Source organism: Pseudomyrmex gracilis, unplaced genomic scaffold (genome assembly GCF_002006095.1).
Source record: "Pseudomyrmex gracilis isolate BER0280 unplaced genomic scaffold, ASM200609v1 scaffold_460, whole genome shotgun sequence".
Classification (NCBI taxonomy): Eukaryota; Metazoa; Arthropoda; class Insecta; order Hymenoptera; family Formicidae; genus Pseudomyrmex; species Pseudomyrmex gracilis.
Genome location: NW_018021044.1, coordinates 64,868 through 71,848, shown reverse-complemented (window position 1 = coordinate 71,848; position 6,981 = coordinate 64,868).

Sequence of the window (6,981 nt, the reverse complement as noted above, 5' to 3'; positions counted from 1 at the left end):
AGGGTCATGTGGAACCCCCGCTAGGCGAAAACCTGTAGTAGCGACAGCCCCTTTCCCAGCCGACAGACCCCCGCAAGAAGCACCCCGGCCGCGCGAACAAACAGCACAGCGCAGCGCAGTCCCCGACTGCAGCGGGTCCCAGCCGCACCGCACCGCACCGCCCGAACCACAACCGGGGGAACCTCCTACACGGGGCAACTCCCCACACCCGGCGGGGCATGAGAGGAGCGCTCGACCTCAGCAAGAGCAGCCAGTCCGCAGAGGGCTACCCCGGCTTAGGGCCAGACTGAAAGCCGACTGATGGGTACTGCCACCGGTCAAGCAGCGCCATTTTTTTTGGAGATGCTTTGCTATGCTGCGGAAGCACCCCTGACCCGACCGTACTTCGAATATTTATACAAGGTGAGCCGGATCCCTGTCGTGGCCAAGACGGCTTGACCTCTACCCGTGTCCCTGCCTTCGTGTTTTTATACAAGGGGAAGGCAGACCCCTGTTGGTCGGTGTGTGGCACCACGCGCCCGAAGGCCCGACTTCCGTGCCGATCCACCGCCGCTACCCGTGTCCCTGCTTCCGAGTTTTTAACCTAGAGGGAAGCAGACCCCTGGTGGCAGGTGTGTGGCATCACGCGCCCAAAAGCCCGATTTGCGTGCCGATCCACCTTCTTCCTGCCCGTGTCCCTGCATCCGTGTTTTTATACGAGGGGAATGCAGACTCCTGTTGGTGGAGCACCAGTCACCGAGCGTTACAGCCCCTCCTGGCCGGTATCGGCAACCGGACGCCCCCCGCCTCCCGGAAGTGCAAGAGGAACTCCGCGGCTCAAGTTCAGACCGAAAATCAGCCAACCGGCAGCCATGCTCTCCTTGCACGCGAGTGTACCTACGCGCAGGACTTATAAACTAAAAGCTAAACGAGCTAAGATCCCCCCTATTTATGTCCCCCCTTTCGCGCGCGCCAGCCTTCGCCTTTTTATACAAGAGGAAGGTTCGACCCCTGTTGGTGAAATGTGTGGCAGCACGCGCACGAGGGCCCGATTTGCGTGCCAATCCATCTCCTCCTACCCGTGTTCCTGCCTACGTGTTTTTATACAAGAGGGAAGGTAAACTCCTGTTGGTGAGATAGCATAGACATCGGGACTTGTCCGTCAGCCATGCATTCTTCGCCTACCCGATCCTATCTGCGATAACGCCCGTTGGAATGCCGGCTCTTCCGCGTACACGCACGCATTGGCCCGGAACATTTCGCTCTCGGGGTTCGGTATTCCTAGGTATCGCGCCCTGCGCAGGCGACCGATATAACCCACGCACGCCTTACCTACCTGGGGCCTCTCATAGAGAAGCCAGAGCTAAAGGAAAGAAGAGGAAACATTCCGTTAAAACCCACGCGGGCCCACCCATTTGCGATCGCGAGGGGGATGCCGGTCTATCCGCATGCGCGCGCCTTGGCGCGCAGATGCATTGGCTCGGAAGAACACCCCAGTCCACAGGGATCGGTATCCTAGAGTATCCGCGCCCCGGTGTGCGCGAGGACAAGTTCCCCGCACACCCACACACACACCTATTCGGCGCCTCACATCGCAGAGGCGAGCTAAACGACACGCACACACACACTCTCATGCATGCACCTGTCCACCCAACGCCGGACCCACGCGGCTCCTATTATTTTGCAGGCGAGAGTAACGACGCCTGGGCACGTAGCCTAGTCCCCACCCTAGACCTTTGATTATTTAGCAGGCGGAAGGAACAACGCCTGACCCTTCTATTATTTTGCAGGCGGAAGGTTGCTGCCTGAGCACGTAGCTCCCCCCAAGTTTCGACCCTCTAATTGTTTTGCAGGGTAGAGGACGGACCCCTGAGGACGTACCTTTCCCAGCCCTATACTCTCTTATTATTTTGCAAGGGAGAGAGACAGCCCCTGGGCACGTAGCCTTACCCCCCTACCACCCACCCCTCGCGGCCTCTAAACCCCGCGACAGCCTTTCGCGTTTTTATAGGAAGGGAAGACTCGACCCCTGTCGGTGAGATAGCATAGACATCGGGACAAGACCATCAGCCATGCATCACCCATTTACCCGGATGAATATACGCGCAAACCCAAAAGGATGTTGCACCGCTGCATGCGCGCACAAAGTGGCGCGGATGCTTTGGCCCGCTCATTCCCACAAGTACCCTACAGGGATCGGTATCCCTGTTTATCCTACCCGAGTCTCTCATCGTAGAGGCAAAGCTACTGGTTTCCTCTTAGTCTGACCGCTCCCCGAAGGCCTGTCCGGCAAGGTAGAACCTGCCAGGACCGAAGTCCCGCCGGCATAGCCCCTCGGATCATCACGGTTCTCAATCCGGAAATCCTTTATGGATATCTTGACCCTTGGAGGTAAGGGCCAGGGTTATGTGGGAGTCCCTCCCCTCCTGCCCAGATGGTCAGGAGTGGGAGGTGTACCCACTAAAACCCTTACGGGGTGTCTTTTCGGCCCTTGACAGGGAGGAACCCGGGAATGCCTTGTTCAGAATGCACGCAAGTTCTTCCCTCGGGCTTGACCTCTCGAAGGGGAGGGGCTAGCGCTCCTCCCCTCTATGTGTGTCTCCCTTGGCGGCGAAGTGGGACACCCGCCACTCCGCCGCCCCTTTTCGTGGGGCCGCGTGCAGGACAGATCAGGACCCCCCATCCTAGCCTGTCACAGTCCCCGCGGTGGCCAGAGAGTCGCCCAGAAGGCCACAAAAAAGTCAGGGTGGACCGTACCATCCCGGAAGTTAGGCCACCGCCTCGTTGCTTCTCGTTTCCAAAATGTCTTACTGGGACGACGGGTTAACGATGAGAGCCGGCTCCCACCAACGCCCGCTGCCCCATCTTTATCTTTTTTTTTTACGTGGTGGAAATCTTTTATGGATACCCTGACCCTGGGAGAAGGGCCAAGGTTATATGGGATTCCCTTCTCCTTTCCTCAAGATGAAAGAGGTTTACCCACTAAAACTACCACGGTGTGTCCACTGTGCTCATCATAGGGAGGGACCCGAAACCCCTTGTGCAGGACTCTGCCGGGACCTCCCCTTAAGCCTTAAAAGAGTACATCGCGAAGGGAGTATTTAGGACCTCCCTCCTGTGAATCTCGATGTTCGGTGACGCAGTGGGACACACGCCACTGTGTCACCCCATTCCGGGCCGCGTGCAGGACGAGTTGGGACCTCCATCCCTACTCGTCACGGTCCTACGACGACAAAACATAAACCATCTTCCGGGGTGGACGGTACCACCGCGGGAATAATGGCCGCCGTGTGTCTTCTCACTCTCGCGCCTTCTGACGCATCTTCCCGGGACAATGGGCTAACGCGCGCGCGAGAGACCCAACTTCTCCCAACACCCACCGCCCCTACCTCCCCCATGAGCGTCAAATGGAGAGGGAGGGACTATGGTCGGTGGGGATCGCCTCGACCCCGGGGACGAGCACAGGGAACAAAGGCCTCGCCATCTGCTCGTACACGCCTCCGAGGTCTCCCGAGAGGAAGAAGATGTCTCTCCTTTTCTCTTTCGGCCGCCTCTTTCTGCTCCATCACCACGAAGCAGAAAGAGACCACTGCTTCCTACTCTTCTCTCTCTCTGGAGGCCAACGCCCGCAGCAGGCCCTCCAGAGAGAGATCGTCACCAATCTTGGCGGCAAGTTCTCGGCGTTCAGGAGCCCACCGAGGACACTCTTCCACGGTGTGCTCCACCGAGTCACTTGGCGCCCCACACTCGTGGCAATGTGCCGTTGGCTCGCGTTGTATACGACACAAGTACTCACCAAAGCAACCATGCCCGGTGAGCACCTGTGTCACCCGATAGGTGAGGAGACCGACCTCGTTTTCTAACCATACCTTAAGGTGGGGTCGGATAACCCGGACGACTTCCTGGGCGGCCGCGTGCGGCTCGTCCAAGTGTTGCTCCCAGTTGAGGAGCAGTTGTCGCCGGGCGTGGCGCTCCGACTCGGCGAAGGCTTCCCGCAAAGCGTTGTCTGCAACGCCTTCCTGCTGCAATTCGACTCGGCGAGCATAACTCGCCGAGTACATGCCTGCATGGAGGGCCAAAGGAGGCATCTTCGCCAGTACGCTCGCCGTCTCCGTGGCCACCGTGCGGAAGCCGCTGATCACGCGGAAAGCTGCTACTCGTTGGGCAGCGCGGAGAAAACCAAACTTACTCCGCGCTCCCGCCCTCGCTGCGGCTTCCGCCCACAACGGTGCCCCGTAAAGAGCCACCGAGTGGACCACACTCGTATAGAGACAACGGACTCCCGCTCTCGGGCCCCCGAGGTTCGGCTGAATACGCGCAAGCGCGTTGGCGATCTTCCTAACTCTGAGGGCCAAGCGAGCAAAATGCTCGCCGAAGCGCCACATCGGGTCGAGGTAAAGTCCAAGGTACTTAACGGTAGTACTCACCTCGACCCGTGCCTCACCTACAGAGAAACTGAGTCCTATGGGCCGTCCACGGCAGGGGCCATAACACCACATGGCCTCCGTCTTGTGGACGGCTACTTTGAGACCCAGTCCCTCGATGCGGCCAACGATACAATTTGTGCCAATCTCGGCCAACAGCCTGGTCCTGTCCCAGTTCTCCNCAGANGCCACTACNAAAGTGTCATCTGCGTAGCAGATGACCGACAGACCTTTTTTTTTTTTTTTTTTTTTTTTTTAATCTACGCAGGGTAGTGTGGGACTCACCCCACCAGGCGCACCCTGATGGGAAATACCCACTAAAACCCCTGCGGTGTCCACCTTCAGCCCATATAGGGCTGCCCCGGTACCGCTTTTCGCACAACCCAGAGGCAACCCAGCAGGCATGGGGACTTACGCCCCCCTAACCTTTGGGTGGAGGAGTGAGGCTCCTCCACGATCGGAGGAGGGGAGACACAACCCCTTCTCCGCCATCTGCAGGCCGAGTGCAATGAGGGAAAAACCCCTCTCGGCCCCAAGTCAAACGCCGGAGCGGACTTGACCCCTTGATACTGACCTTCCTCTTGTCTTAAAGATCACGAGACAAGAGGAAGGTCCTCCCTCCACACTACGCCCAGTAACCGCTGAGTTGAGCCCAGAGCTCAAAACAACGGGGACCGGGCCTCCATCTAACACCGCCTGGACTCAAAAAGAGACCAGGCGCTACCCTCTATTATATCTGGTGCTTAACGCACCAGATATACGGAGGAGCGGCTCCCCGGATCCTTATATCGGAGCCAGGGAGAACCGCATCCTCCTTACCCTCGTCAGGGTTTGTTAACGGGCACGGGAGCCCCCCGGCCGATGGCCGAGCACCGGGCGCCGCCCATTCGGTGGGAGGACTCCCGGCCCGACTCCTCACAGAGGGGACACCCCTCATCCTCTGTACAGCCGGCCGCTTTGTGCCCCGGCCGACCACAGCGATAGCAAGGATCACTGCGGTCGACCTCGCTGGGGCACACAGCCCTGCAGTGCCCAGGCTGGAAACACCTGTAACACTGCAGAGGGCGGGGGCGGAGTGCTCGCACCCTCACCATCACCCAGCCCACCGGCAATCTTCCTGCTTTAATCGCCTTGGCCGCTACCTCAGCTGGGCAGCGGACCAAGGCGACTCCACCCACGGGCTGGGAGCGACGCAGGGATACTACCCTAACGCCACTTCCGCCACCAAACTCTGTCGCAAACTCTCTGCGGAGGTCGTCCTTCGTGGTGAACTCGTCCAATCCCGAAACTAATATCTCCACGTTTCGGGACGGACGAGCCACACTGACTCCTTCAGGGAGAGCCTCTTTTAACTTGGTGGCGAGGAGGTTCGCCTTGGATTTGCGGTCCTCCCCTCCCACCTCCAACAACAAATGCCCCTCCAGGGTCCGACGGATTCTGGAGACGCCTCCCGACCTAGGGTCCACCTTATTCCTTGCGTCTCGAAGGACTTGGGCATACGACATGCCCTCCCCCTCGAGACGCAAGGTGACCGCCTCAGTACGCGGGAGTACCCCGCGAGGCGGCCGCTGGCTTGACGAGGGCGGGATCAAAGGAGGAGAAGGCTCTCCTCGACCGGCACCAGCGGTCGTCCCCCCACCCTTCGTAGGCGCCTTGGTTGCTCTTACCGCCTTCTCCTTTTTCTTCTCCTTCTTCTTCTTTCTCTTTTTTTTTCTTCTTCTTCTCCTTTTCCTCCGCTTGTGCCCTAACAGGAACAGGCGGTGAAATAGGAGTCCTACTAACAGAGGAGGGCCGTCTCGGGGGAGCTCCAAAAACTTTTGGAGCGGGGGCTCCGCACCATTCTCTCAATCTCCTCCAGCCACGAGGGAGGAATCTGACTCTCCCCCCTGACTGGAGTGGAGCATGTAGCTCCTTCCGGCCTCGGCATGGAGACGTCGGCGACGTTTCCATGCTTTCGTGAAGCGCGTGAAGCGACCGGGAGGCCTCGTTATGGACCTCCTCGATCGCCGCACGCGCCTCCACAACACCCTTCTTAATTTCCTTGAGGCCAGCAAGGCAGGAGATATTACCCTCATCAAAATCCTCGCTGACCTGGCGGATGGCCTCCGAAATTTGTCGTTCAGAGGCAACCTGCCTCCGAACAACCTTCTCTACTTCGTTGGCCACGTTGGCGACATTCTTTTCGACCTTGTCGAAAGCTTCTCGGAGGCTATACCGAGATTGGAGCTCCATCAAGCCCGCGATGATCCTCGTACGGAGCTCCCTCGGCTTGCCCGCCCTTTCCTCTTTGGACATTTTGGAGCGACGACAAAGCCGCTCCCAAAGTTTGTCCAGGCAATCTGCGATGTAGCCGAAGAGGTCGTCAATGCCCATCACAACAAGGGAGCAATCGGCCACTCCCAGACCCTCTTGTAGAGCCGACTCTAGGCTTTTGTCGGCCTTCCTCTTCTCTTGTTTCTTCTCAGCTACGGCGGTAGCAGATTGTTCAGAGGGGCCCGCCGTCGGGTGATACTCTATTGACCACAGTACGATTCGACACCGCTCGATTCGACACAGATTTATTCGACACCAAATTATT